General features: G+C 34.4%; 1 long non-coding RNA gene across 1 annotated transcript; it reads right to left on the bottom strand.

The window, feature by feature from the left end:
- Positions 1-380: 380 nt before the first annotated feature.
- On the bottom strand, positions 381-4630 carry LOC149777178 (uncharacterized). The gene is made up of 3 exons (XR_016416294.1): positions 4491-4630; positions 2550-2760; positions 381-557 (listed from the first exon to the last, which is right to left on the bottom strand). It is a non-coding gene; the product is annotated as an uncharacterized LOC149777178 (long non-coding RNA).
- Between the last annotated feature and the right edge of the window lie 10661 nt (positions 4631-15291).

The following is a 15291-nucleotide window of genomic DNA, read 5'->3' as shown; positions in this document are numbered from 1 at the left end:
AATGATTCTACTACTACTAATAATAATTATTATTCTTATATTTCTTCGCATTGATATTATTATATTATTATTGATGTTCCTTAAGAAATATATCGTATTTTAAATTTTATTTATAAAGATAACCATCATTTCATTTTGGTCTTAGGACACGTCGAGTATTTGACAATCGATTTACTTAATTTTATTTTTGGATATCTATATTTATCTCCGTTGGCCGAATCGTTTTCCTCTGATTTTAATTCTGACGGAAACGATGAATGTTTGTTGGCCTCAATAGATAGATAGATAGATAGATATATAGATAGATAGATAGATACAAAATAGATGTATAGATAGAGGAAAAGAAATTTTTAATTAAAAGTAAATATGCAAGGCAACAATTTTACTTGCAGTTTTATTCACAAATAATATGTTGGTCAATAATTGTGAGGCGACAATTGAACTGCATTTTTCATCTTGTGAGAGTCGAAACATCGGTGTGAACCTTTTACAACACTATTACCATAAAACAACATCGATAAGTTTTCCTTTTCTCGGATTTTCTTTCTGAGGTGTCACTGAAAATAAATAAAGTTGTTATTTAATAATGACGGGTAAACGACAACTGGAGGTAGCCGACCTTGGCTAGTCCCGGCCGGTATGGAATCCACGACCCTTGGATAACAGGTCCACACTCTAACATCTAAGATACTGCGCCTCCACCAAAGAGTAACATAGAACACATAATAAAAAATCTAGGAATCATACATTTATGAGAATGTTAGTTTGATTTGACGACAAAAGTTAATACGAACGGCTCTAAGGATAACGGAACGCTTAAAAAAACCCTGGCCAAGCCACTGCTTGTTTTGCTGGTTAGCCAGTGTTTCTAATAAGAACTGAGATCACCTAAATGAAGAAATTTAACTTTTCTTTTCAGACAGACCACATTAAATATTCATAGGTGATATAGGTTCTCGGTTTTCGTGAAATTCTCGCAAAAGTTGAGACTGTAAAAGGGCAGACAGTTGCTATTTAGCACTAATACATGAAATATATTACGCTAAGGTACTTATCTTTATATTTGGCATTCACGCACTATAATTGCTAATGGAGTTTACGTTATGTATGGCGTTTAACATTATTAATTTAGTTTAATTTTAAAACAGAAGGAAAAAGAAGGATTAAAGTATTAAAGAATTGAGCGACAACTATCGGTAACAATCAATTATGCACGATCATGGCCAGAGTCTCGTTCGGCATAAGGCTGGTAGAGTCACGTGAGAGTCTTATTGAAAGAGAATAGGTAAATGAGAAGCAACACGGGTTGTCTATGGGCGGCATGTTTGAGATTCTCGTTATATTTCGAAGGGCACGTTCTCTGATGTTTTAAGGGTTTAGTTTACGGTGATGGTCCTAAGAACAAGATAAGATTTTTGAACAAACGTATTTAGGGTCAATATGCAGTACTTTCCTCAATATTTGTTCTTGAATACTTCTGCATCAGATGACTGGTGGGTCGTTTACTGCAGTAAGAGATTCTTTACGTTTACCGGATAAGGATCTTGGTCTTAATACGAGAAGAATGGTAAGAACATCGTGTTCGGGTGTTCGGGTCAAGAGCTAAAGAGCCTTTTCCTTTGCCTCGTCTAGCGATATTCGCCGATTATGAAACATGATAGGATGACTTATTAAAGAAACTAACAATTAACGATTGTAAGTTCAACATCACCTTATAACAAAATGTTTTGAAATTTGCATGGGAAACCATAATTTTAATTTGGAATTGTATCGTACGAAACTCTGAATGTTTTTATTTGTGAATATATAGGAGCCGCCATAACAAAGATCAACTATAATTAGAATAATTCTATTCTGACATATAATATGGTTTAGAAGGAAAAATATCCATGGAGTGAGGCAAACAACACCGGCCATTATTGAGACTTACTTTCAGCTGCAAGGATTACCTAAGTACGTCGGGAGACAAGGATAACTTAAGTACATCCTTACCGCTCATATCGTCTATTATAAATGCGATCTGCCATCCTGATCTGGCTCTGTAGACTGTAGCCTACGTAGTGTAAGTCAATCTTTTCCAAGATATTCCTTTAGGAATAAGTTCCATAGTTGCTATTATTCAGCTATTTCGTTCATGTCATGCAAATGTAAGCTACTGAACATAATGTGTGCGGAATAACGACCTGTACTGCTTATCATATGTAGGATAAAACAAGCACATCTACGGGCTCCATTTCTATACAATCACCATACCAATCACCATCAAAAAAGTAAACAATCAAGAACATGTTTGTGGACCTTTCAATCAAGTGATGACTTAACCAGGTACTGCATACAAATGTCCCTAATTGTCGCTCACTTCAACGGTTGCTGATAAAAATGTTCATTTAAAAGACTAACTCTAAAATGTTACGAAATAGCACTGTGAGTAGAAGTTATTAGCAATGCATCATCATCATCATTGAAATACCAATTAAGAATCACAATTTTAAAGACTCATTAAAATGACAAATGGTTAAAATAGAACAAAAGTGTCTAATACTATTTACCTCCGTTGGCGGAATTGCTTTCGTCCAAGTTTGATTCTGAAGGAGACTTTGCCTGTCTGTTCGCCTCAAAAAGCTGGGCCAAACTTCTAACTTCTAGGGCATCCAAATAGTTTTGGTCTTCATTCTCGCTTTTGCCTATTGACCCACCAAGAGCCAAGGGCACAAGCATGACACAGATAATCACGGAGAGCAGAATCGTGATATGAGCCATCTACCCGAGAAATATAGAAGAAGATGTAAAAGAGAAACATATATAGCTACCTTTAGTTAGAGCTGCTTCCTGTATAATGGAACATACAATAATTTGCAATATTTTATATTATTATCATTGCTATTATTATTATTATTTAATTTATCTGAACTATCTGAATTAAATTACTTTTACCATGGATATATTAAAGTCTCCTCGGGACTTGTTTTCTGCTCAATTAAGCACGGTTGACCATTGTGATAAGATATTTTTCACCATACTACATTTTCTTTTCACCATCACTTTTAGACATTACCTACGGCGGCTTGGCATTGTTGAGAAGAATGACCAAAGAATACAACAAATGTAAAACAATTGCGATGTATATAAACTGAAAAATAAATTATGCACTACAAACACATGATAAATCTCTCGAATGCACATAGTTTAACGCACTCCACATAAAATCTTGATGGACTATCAGCTTTGTTTGTGTTATTTATGCTCACCAAGAAGCGTTCAGCACGACACTATTTTGGATTTGCCACAGTTCTCTTGCATAATTTTATCTCTACCTCCTCTTAAACCATTACCATTTTTATTGTTACAGGAATCTTTTTAAAAAATCGATAGAGGGATAAGACAAGTTAATGTAATTAAATATATCGTATGTACAAAAGTGGGCTGATCAGCCTATGTATTCTCAGTTCTCCACAACTATTAGTACTCATGTCTAAAGGTTATCATTTGAAGCAAAAAGTGAGCTTAATTTTAGCCTTGTTTACTACCGATGATTTGATGTAGAATGATTTACAGCCATTGCATCCAAGAGATTTACCTTGTTTTGCAGGGCACTGCGATTTAGAATGAAGTTGTTGCATTACAGGTGATGTATGTATCCGCTTACGTTTTTTTTCTTCAGCATGATCTCGCAAGGAGTGTTGTATTACCAGATTTGCAAATACTACTACTACTATTACTTGTACTACTACTACTACTACTACTACTACTACTAATAATAATAATAATAATAATAATAATAATAAAATGAAGAAGAAGATTAATATTGGTAACAAGATAAATGTATGAATAACTGTTTCTATTACATGTGTACAAAACATATGGGTAGACTGGAGAAAAGGCATATATAAAGAGACATACCAAATTAGCAAGAGGGCACTAAAGGGGCTAGTAAATACTTACACAATTACATTAAGCTCATGCTAATTTGCATTAGACATTATCAGCTTAGAGCCATTGTTCCACTTATGTTCAAATATTATGATGATTTTGCTTTTCTAATGCAGCATCAGTTCATTTATATATTGATCCCCAAACCCGAAAGACGAAAATCGTCAAGACAATCTCAAGACACTGGTACGTGACAAGTCGCTGTTTAACATTACCAAGTTATTACATAAACATATGCACACAACCAACGGATTTCTTGACTATATTTCTAAATTATACACATGCAACAATTTATGTAAACATCTATTATTAGATCTTTTGAAATTCCAACATGACAGCAGATTAAAAACAAACTCACTTTGATTGTGCCAACTAACCTACCACTGCATGTTCAGCAAACTTTAAGGAGAAAAAAATAAAAATGATGTGAAAAAAAGATTAAATGAAGCATCACGTAATAAAGTACATGCTATGTGATACACATGAAAATACCCACACATAAACTCCCCATTCAATAAAAAGATGCTACGGTTTCAAAAATTATTTTTTTTTTAACTCACCTTAGCAATTTGCCTTTCGGGTTAGTACAAAATCGGCAGTTAATCGCTTCTAGACTGTTTGGCTGTCAGTGTATGAATAATTTTCCCACCCTGACTCAATATACACACAGCTCACTTCCTTGTTGGGCGTGGATATTAAATCCTGACCAACCAGCTGACTTGGAATCACACTCTTTGATACGATGGAAAACTGAAGGTGGCGTTTTTAGGTTCTTCAAAGTTACATTTATCGACAGTGAACTTCTCAAGTTTAGAAGTGTGGTGTATATTAATGAATTGGGGACCATTATAAATTTATAACATGGAAAAATAAAGATATGAATACGTCAACAATCTCTGATTCCGATTGTAGTTTTATACGTATATTGGTCAAACACTTTCAAAACCAATCAAACTTGGGTATTTCACAATGTAATAAACGAGAAAACAAGCCACATTATGATGATAACAAAAACAGCGAGGACATAATATTAATTTTTCCAATTAATATCATAAAGTATCGTGCAACATGCTGGAACCGGTTTTCTGCCCTGTACACCCTAGTTTGCGTCCTATTTTAACACCACTTAAAAATCTTTGCTTTAGTAGCAAGATTGTTCAAACTGTGGAACGGAAATGTGTCTGCATTCTGCAACACTTTCAAAACGGATGATGTAGAAATTTTATAATCGAGAATTTGACAAAGATTTTCACATTTAAAAGTAAAGTGCCAAAATATGTGACTTATAATTTACTCTCCAGCAAAAAAATATCTCAGAGTTCTGAAATAGTATGGTTTAACGGGTCTAATATATTATTGTTATTATCTTATAGTTCTGGAATTAATGCAATAAAAGATAACAAGTCGAGTATTATTCTTTCAGGGATTGTGATAAACCAATGAAACATTCAAGGAATTGAACGTTTGGAGATATTGTGAATAAGGCATTATATTGTTTAACATTATGAACAAAATATTATTCACCAATATATCGACAAGGGTTCAAATATACGAGCTCTAATGTGAGTACAAATAAACACATTTTTGCATTTGTAAGTATATGCATAAGATTAACCATCATGCGGATTAGATAATTTTAAAAATATTTTGATTATAAATAAGTTATTATTTCATTGAAGAATACCTGTAAGATATGATAGTGGTAACTTCTCTAAATTTAAAAGTGATACATCTGTATTACTTTTTTTAAAATAGCTAATTAGTGTTTTAATTAAAATTAATTAATTGCCTCTGAGAAGATCCCTGGGATTTTGTTTTAATTGGGAGGTATTTGCTTTTCAAAGTAAATATTGACCAGTAAGGCGGAATTTGTGCTTTGAATATGCTGAAGAAAAATGGAGGGGATGCGGAGATAATGATCGGCATAATGCTGCACTGGTGATTTCGTCTTGCTCTAAATTCAATATTTCAAAATATGATGGTATTGAAGTTGTACATTGCTTAAACATGTCCATAACTTGTCTGTGTGATTGTTTGAAGATGTATAGAAAAGGGTCTACATGTCAACGATTAGAATTAATACAGTTCAAGTAATAAAACTAATATTATTATTAACAATATTATTATTGTTATTATTATCATTAGTAGTAGTATTCTTGTTATTATTATTATTATTATTATTATTATTATTATTATTAGTATTAATGTCGTTGTTAGCAATATTAATTGTATTATTAATCTGCTCTCACTTTAACGTGCACACTCTGGTATCAGAGAATAGATCAAATATTCCTCTTTGTCTGTTAATTTATGATTAAGTAAACCGATCAAGATGGTAATGAATGCCAAATGTTACGTGTTACATGTGTACATGTGTAAACTTGCAACAAAGCACATGCAACAGACACACGCACATATACTCGTACACATGCACATACATATACTTGCTAATAACACTTGCTGATAATAAATTATGTCATTACTGTCCTCTTGATAAAAACATTCGGAATAATAATAACTCAAAGCTCTTTGTGGTGAAAAACTGCTTAGATTGTGTTACATAAAGAAATATCTCCTCTACCTAACACTAACACATATCACTAACACTAACAATGCATAATGCGAATCTCGTAAACTCTATCGCAAGAAGGATACTTCTTTGATATACTTTTAGTCGCATTTTACACAACGTAAACTACAGCCTAACAGTTTCTATAAGAATTGTACTTGATGTATTGGAGCTACGATATTTGACAATTCTTGGACCAGTGTTCAAAGGTTTGGAATAAAAACGAAGAAGCAAAAGCATTACTCGTAATCTTTCGTGGTATCGAGCAGACGTCAGAAGGTTTATTTTAGTAATGCCGAGTAAACTTTACTTTGTGTCTGCTTGCCTTTATATCGTTGTACGTATAGTTGGAAATATTGAATGTGTTTATTTCAAAACATCATTCTTTCTGTGTACATTCATCATACATTTCGGCAATCAACAGGAAAAAAAGAGAAGACTTTTAGCCTGTTTTATAATGCATAATAGAAACGAAACCCATTTTGTAATTATAATAATCGTATTATTTGACCGAAGTTCAAATTTCGTTTCGTATTCAAATTTGAATAGTACGTTTATGTAAAGACAAAGTACAGAAGCGGCATTGAAACCTGATAAATGACTATATCATTCAGAATATAATATCAGACTATTTGCATTCTCTTACAACGACAAACATATAATTTCCATGTTATACTACTACTACTACCACTACTACTACTACTACTACTACTACTAATAATAATAATAATAAGACCACGATAGTAAACTGCAATATAAGAGAGACAGACAGAGAGACAGACGGAGAGGAATTCTAAATCATAAGTTGAGTTGTAATATGGAATATAATAATCTTCAGTATAAAAGCGAATGAAAGAGATACATTTACAATTTGCCAAAACAATAAGGTTTTTTATACTGACATTAGTTGAGAAAATATATATTTCGAATTTACGGTACAATATGAGATAATATGAAAAATAAGTTTATTTAATACGATGAAAACAGAATTCGAAATATAATGAAAAGTTTATATGGCTGACCAAAAACTTAAATTTTCCATTCTTTGCTTTCTCTGTATTCTTTAAAATCCTACAATGAATTTTCTTGGTTAAACGTCTGTTGTGGAATTATGTAGAAAAACTGGAAATGATAAAACTCAACCTTATGAAATGATGTTTTTCAACCTTTTTTTTTGTTGTAACAGGTGAGAAATTTTGAAGAAAAAAAAACAGAACTATTGAAAATTCGTGTAACAAAATCCTTATCATGTATTAAAGAAAGGGGAAATTTTTCATAGAATTGATCCCTTAATTTCTACAATATATTTCGTTATTTCAGGATTATATAACAGTACATTTGAAAGGATTACGTTTTGTATCATATTTTTTCTGCCTATGTAGACCAGTAATTTTTAAATTTCACTTAAATTGTTTCTATCATAACTGGTGACTTTTAAATGTTGTTTTCAATGCATGTTAGGATACACTTCAACTGTGTATTGACATTTTGCAAAGACAATGTAACATCATATATGTTCGTGTTATCTAATTTCATCTTAGTATCTTCCATACACTATTTAACAATATTTGTCATCTAGTATATCTTTGTTTCAGAGCAACATGTTTAGATTTATTGATAAATGTTCTTTTAAAATATTTGCCTATTTTACACATTATATTTGACACATGACTTGACACAAAGAAATACCTTGTTTACAAGATCTAGAATGAGATGGAGATTTATTATGTGTGAGTGTCCTTTATGTTTATCGCTCAATCGTTCATCTTTGTAATGCACACGCGAGCTGACATGGTTAAAAGTAATCTGAGCTCATATATCCTTCACGTAAAAACTTATCATTGAGATCTTGTAATTCAATAGGTTAAAAATCTTTTCCAAACACGAAAACAAAACCACAAAAGAACAAAAGATGATTGTACCTGTTTCCCGAAATCGGTAAATAACATCAAATATCTTCTGGTGATGTATCTGGACAAAACTGTGTACTGACACATCCGTCTGTCTCTTTAAACTAATTTTAGGGAATACAGGTGTGGAGTGGTGGAGGGATATTAAGAAAATCATTCACATAATCTTTTTGCTACCGTCTTCTAGCCCCGGGTGCACGACATACAAACATAAAACTGGTGAAGTATCATTTCAGCGATTACCTTTTGTGTGCTGTGGATGTCATGTTAATAATGTAAATATTTAAACGTTTGATGATATTTGGATTAGTATGTTACTCCGTTTAACTCAGTTTAACAATTCGACATAAGTAATATAGTCATAGTTGTGAAAATATGCGCACTCTTAAAGATCAACCAATCAACGCGTCTGTTTGAATGAAAAAAAATAAATATATATATATATATAATAATAACTATAATGCAGATAAAGTAGGCCAGTGGCAACTTATAGAGACTAAGTAAACGATATACATTAAATATTTTGGTTAAGACAATTTGTTAATTTTTTTAAATCATAAATAATTTACGGTTCATGGGAAGAATAACTGGAATTTTTCAATTCAAAGTCCTTTTTTATAAATATAAATATCAACAATGATTACATTGGTTTAAATTATGTAGTTAGTTTGTTATTATTGGTTATCACTAATAGGATAGCAAAAAAATATTTTGTTTCTGCTTTAAGTCCACACAAATGCAATTACTTGTGATATATTAATTCTCTGTCCAAACAAACACGTATAAACAGTGAAGTTTTTATTGAACCAAATTCAATTAAATGCATAAAAAATAAACTCTTGGATATTTAATTCTGTATTACACAGATAAATACGATGCATATACTGACTCATTTAATACGTAATAAGCTAGAAAATAATTAAGATGTATTTTATCAGAAAGTGACTGTTTACAGATTTTACGATACTTCCAATCAATTTGTCTAAGGTATCGGATCATGTTTAAAGAAGATCATCGTCTAAAAATTCAAACGATTTGTTTCTGCTGCATAACGATTGTATTTATGAAGATTCAATTATTTATTTAAGGTATATTTTACCACAGAACAAAGTCTCCATGTATAGATATTTGACACGAAAAAGGCTAAGGTTATGGACGAATGTTTGAAAATATATTAGCATTATACATAGATAGGTACCAACTACTCTGAGGAATCTTGGACCTAAAATAAAGACGTTTTGTGGTTTGTGTATTATGTTTACTCAAATGTAAATACAACCTATCAAGCTACAATAGGGACAATATGTGACTGGTACACTTAGATGGACCCCAGTAAGACCCATTAGGGCGGCATAGTCGTCTTTGGTGGCAAATTTAGAAATGTCGATGGCTATACCATCGCAAGGTTGATTTTGTGTCGATCTTCCAAAGATAGCCAAAGACCACTTAATGAAATGGCGCTGCATTTACTCAGTGAATCTCGACGACCTTTGGTGAATCGCGAAAATGCATACGCATGTTTCGTCTCGACGGGATTGTCGCACCTGCTAATCGCATCAGATAAGCAAGGTCTTCCAACCTGCGCATGGAATGATTAATACGTCTTTGTTTTGGTAGTGTCGAATACCTCAGTGGTTCGTTAGCAGAAACGTTTTTGACATTCTCGAGAAATGGCAGCGGTAGTGCTAAGCAGTATGAATCAAAACAGGCAAAACCGTGCTGTGTTATGGCGTATGCCACCCAGTACTCGCCTTGGCGAATAGGGTTCCATCATCATGAAGCCAATACAACCACCGATAATTTTAAGGTTAATTTCTTGCTTAAAAATGATACCAGAAAAGCAGCAGCAACAACAAGTGCTTATTTGGAAATAACCAGAGCAATCATTCCTAGAAACCTCGGCAGCAAAGAAAAAAAAATTTCCATTCTTTTTGGCCGTGATGGAAACATCATCTGCGAATAGCGTTTCTGTGTCTCAACGACTAGTTTTCTGTGCTGCACTAACCTGATCTAGTGTTTATACGTCCCCCACCCAGAAAGGTATGCATTTATTTTATCGCGTTGATCTGTTATGTTGCTTGTTTCCCAGGTGCAACCTTAAATAAAGCAACCTTTATATCTCCTCCAACATTCCTGAGCATCCGTGTTTTGTAAGACAATATCATGGCGTTACATCTTTATGTAACAACTCCAGCCGGCCGTGCACACATGAGGGCTAGAAAGTGAATATCCACGACTGATTGATGGGAAATGCAACACATTGGATACAGAATCGAGAAGTCTTTCTGAGAAATCTGAAGATACGTTTTTATATCTCCCCACGAATGATATATTCCTGTGCTATACTGTTCTAAATCAATCCGAACTTCTTTGAATAGTTCTTCATGCCCGTTCAGTCGCAATGATACTTCAGATACTTCAGAAATGTAAGCCTGCAACACCATCGGATTCCCCATCTGACTATAATGTAGTCATGTTTCCTGAAACTGTATAAAAAAAACGTCGCTGAAAATATTTGATCCGGACCCTGAACCGCTTCGTTGACCTTAGTGAACCACGACAACGTAAATTTACATCCAGAGTATATAGGTGACAGTAATTAATGCTTTTCCGACAGAGACGGTGGTAGCAAGCGCATCCAGAGAGACAACTTTAATAAAATGACTTGTCTGTCCACTGCCCCATTTGTATGCCGAATTGTTTCGCTGACCGCAATGTGTCGTGTTATTAATACCGTGTGTAACTTTTCTGACTCCTCTGCAAAGCCCTAAATTGTGCGACGGTAGAATCATGCATGAAAACCTACCATACAATTTGATGACTGATTGACGTGCATGAATACGTAGTTGAAAGCTGTATTGACGTCGATGATTACATGTCAGCATTATTCAACGTATCCTTGGCAAACATCATTGACAGGTCTGCACTGTGAGAATAATCCTCGCTATGCGAGGCCAGTAAGAGTGTTCGATATTGTCCAGGCACACATCGATTTCTTTTCCATTAATGACCTATCACGATAATAGTGGTTTCCGGTGAAAACGTCACATATGGGTCGTCTGTGGTAGTTAGTCGTCCTTCAACTTTAATGAAATATTTGGCGATCAGAAATTATCTGATTGTGTCTTAATCCTGCTGATTTATTCGCCAGTGGTCATTAGGAACTCAAGCTTTATAAGAATACTATTGATAATCACGGACAAACTCGTCTTTAAGGACCAGCTCGCTCATGTCATCTGTGTGATAAGATACCTGGTTGAAAATTTTTGTATTATCTACACCGCGTTTGTATAATTGGACAGAAATCCCACTTCCCCACTTAGCTATTTGCACCTGTGTTGGCAGCACTGTTGAAGGGTTAGACCCCACTAACCTGGCCAACTGTTCTCTTGTTGCCGAAAGTAATTCTTTGGTCAAGCCCACGACAGAGGGAAACGCTTTAACATTTGCCATTGTTGCAAATGGTGCGGTATACACACATTGTTGCGTTGTGATGTGCTATCAATATTGCTGCTTATATTTCTATAGCCATCCCAAAATTTCGCAAAGTTTGCTCATTTGCATGGTCATATATGTACATGCTCTCCGTCAACAAACAAACAGACTTCCGTCTTGGTCCCTTAATGATAACAGATATCGCTTCCATGTGTTTTTGCTGCATTGGTGCTACCGAAATGAGGTCATCCATCGCCCCGATTCATGGATAACAACAGTGTTTCAGACCTTGGTTAACCGCAGATTAGATCGGAATCTGAGCTTTGGGACACTCCAGCACTGTTGAGATCTAGGACTCCTGAATATTAGCCTAGTATCCCTTGTATGATATTTCGATGACGTCAAGGATTGTTGGTTCGTGGCGTTTATTGTTAATTTGGAGTTCTTTCCGCCCCGTAGACTTAATGCAACGCTGACATCCATCGCTGATTAAACGATTTTGAGCATGTGCCAGTAAACACTTCGACATTAGTTTTCGAAGCGAAGACATACATTGGCTATCGGTAATACATACGCAGTTGCGCCAAGGCAGTGAAATATGATTTCAAAGTTTGGTTTTGTACCTGCTCGCGGACGCCATCGTTGTGGTGCTCCGCGTTATGTAACCTTTGCATTGTTTTTTTTTCGCGTTGATTTCTCTCTTCCATGACGATGTTCCCATTATTGTTTTTGTCACTATAGTAATTATCAAGAATCAATTCGAGCATTTGTGCTCGGTACAATTCTGCGTCCTTAACACCACCGCACGGTAAACATTGGCCGATTTGCGTTGCTTCATTGGTGTCATTTGTGGAACCGTTGCGGACAGGCAGTGAAACAATGAGCCTGTGCATCCGATCCACGTCGCTGATTGCTTGATCGGGGTGGTGCGTGTTGGTGTTGATTTCATGGTTTACTTTATTTGTGTTTTTGTTTTAGCTAATAACGTTCCCTAAAGGCAAATACTACATAATACAACTGATACTTCTATTTATTTTTTGTAGTCCTCGAGAATTCTGAAAAACTACATTTTCCAATTCGCAACGTTACCGCTGTTTGCTGTATGTCTTTGTTTCAAACGACTGTAATCATTGTGACATTCATTCAGAACAAATACAAATAGGTCTGCTTATTCAGCTATAATGCATTTTCGTAAAGATACTGGAGAGCGCGCTCGGTGCGGTCTGAACGGCTGGTAAGGAGTGACTGGATAGTTGAACGTCGGGTGTAGGCGCGGTTTCCCAAAGTTCTGCTGAAATCTGTTTAACGTTTTGTCAATGAAAGATGATAGTCCGGAGTTTTTGGTCAATCTTTCTAATCCCGACTTGGTCTCGATAAACCCATTTAGTATAATGTTAAGGGTGGAATATGGGTTCTTTTTCTGGTAATATGTTTCAGCGCTATTGACTTTCCTGGGTCTGGTTAAAATTGGAAACATCACTTAAAATAATCCTCCAGGCGATGTTGGAGAAGACGTTTTGTTTTTGGGGATTTTAATGCCATTTCAATGATGTACTGAACAGTGCATAATATAGACTTGAAAGTGCATTAGTAATTAAATTTTATTTTCCATTGATGTGCTGAATTTTGTTGTTGTATTCTTGCAAGGTCATACTCTACATCAACAATCAATGCTTTTCGTTTATAATTTTGTTGAGGAAAGCAAGGTAGCTGTCAATACTCGACGAAGGAGCTGGACTAATAGACACTTTAATGTGTTGCAAATTCAAACTGTACTTCAAAAGTGCATTCCCAATAGTGGAATACTTTCTCTGGTGCTTGTTTAAGCTTTTAGAAGAATAGCATCCTGCACCACTTATAATCCTCCAATCCCTAGATCACTTGCATCAACATAAATCTTACATAATTAGTTGAAATTTGGAGCTCAATGAAATGATACACTTTTAAAGATGGCTTTTAATTTATCGCATGCATCCCGGTATTTCTTGGACCAATTAGACTTAGTTTTCGCAATGAACAAAACTGTTCAGGAGTTCAGGAATTATGGAAACATTAGAGCACAATTAACAATAATATTCAGCCATAAAAAAAGAAATCGCATCAACTCCTTTTTACTGGTACGCTCAGAGAATTCAGCGACAGCTTTAACCTTAACTTCCAAAGATTTGACTTGACCATATCCCGCAAAATGTTCTAAAATGGTAACACAAATTAAGCAAACCTCCCTGATATTTGAGACAATTGTAAAATTTGCCTCACTCAATCAAACGAAGAATTTCCTGATATTCTCAAGGTGACCATTCCATGTGCCGCTGTATATAATGACGTCGTCTAAGTACACTTCACGGCCATCTATACCAGATGTTATCATGTTCATTAAACCTTAGAATGTTCACGGTGAATTTTTTATTCCAAATGGAAATAACCTATACTGGTAAAGTCCATCTTGAATTACAGAAGCCGAGATTTATTTTACTTTTTTCCGGAAGTAGAATCTGCCAGATGCCATTTAAAAGATCGAACTTGGTGACACATTTTGCATTTCCAATTGTGTCAGTACAGTAATAAATCCTTATTATTGGAAACAAAAATGTTTTTGTGACACTATTCACATTTTTGTCGCCAGCTCAGATACGGAAAATATTATCTGGTTTCTGCACAAGAATATAAAGTGGAGTCCAGTTCTTTTCGTAGGTCCACATTCTCCAACAAATACCCAAATTCCGTTTTCAAATATTCCTACTTAAATGGGTTAATACTGAAAGGATACTATTTTACAGGTTTAGAACCTATAATTTCAACATCATGGTAAAGTCCACATATTCATATATTAGTATCTTTAAGTTATTTGTTCTTGCCCATGCATATGTGAAAGGGTCTGGTTCAGATTATTCAACATTTCAGAATTTCGATGATTGGTTAAGTAAAGGTAACTAGAATCCGATTGCACGCCTTCATTTAAAACTTCATTGTTTGGGAAAATTACAAGTAAACTGACTGCATGATTAACAATGCTATCCATGTCAACACACTTCTCTGAGATTTTATTCTGGTTTTCTCCACCCAGACAAATTAAAGATATACTTTAAATCACTTTCGTTGTAACTTTATAGCGACCATAATAACAGGCCTGAAGAAAATTTTGACGTGTGGGCAAGAGAGACAGTAATTTATCGCAGATTGAAAAGTCTTGTCCTTTTTAGTTCTGTCCTGCCTTAAATTCATTTTTGATTATTATTATTATTATTATCATCATCATCATCATCATTAAACACGCACATAAGCATATATTTATTGATCCCATGCAAGTTTACACTCTTGATATCTAGAACCAATACACGTACAAGAAAGTTAGCTGTAGATAATCAGTACAAGTTACAGTCATGAATATAATCTACACAAAGTATAACTATATATAACAAAATACTCCTAAGTTCTCTGTTCTTG

The sequence above is a fragment of the Sinohyriopsis cumingii genome, chromosome 18 (assembly GCF_028554795.1).
Source record: "Sinohyriopsis cumingii isolate HCF-2022 chromosome 18, ASM2855479v2, whole genome shotgun sequence".
NCBI classification, from domain to species: Eukaryota; Metazoa; Mollusca; class Bivalvia; order Unionida; family Unionidae; genus Sinohyriopsis; species Sinohyriopsis cumingii.
This window is presented reverse-complemented; position numbering and strand designations above follow the sequence as displayed.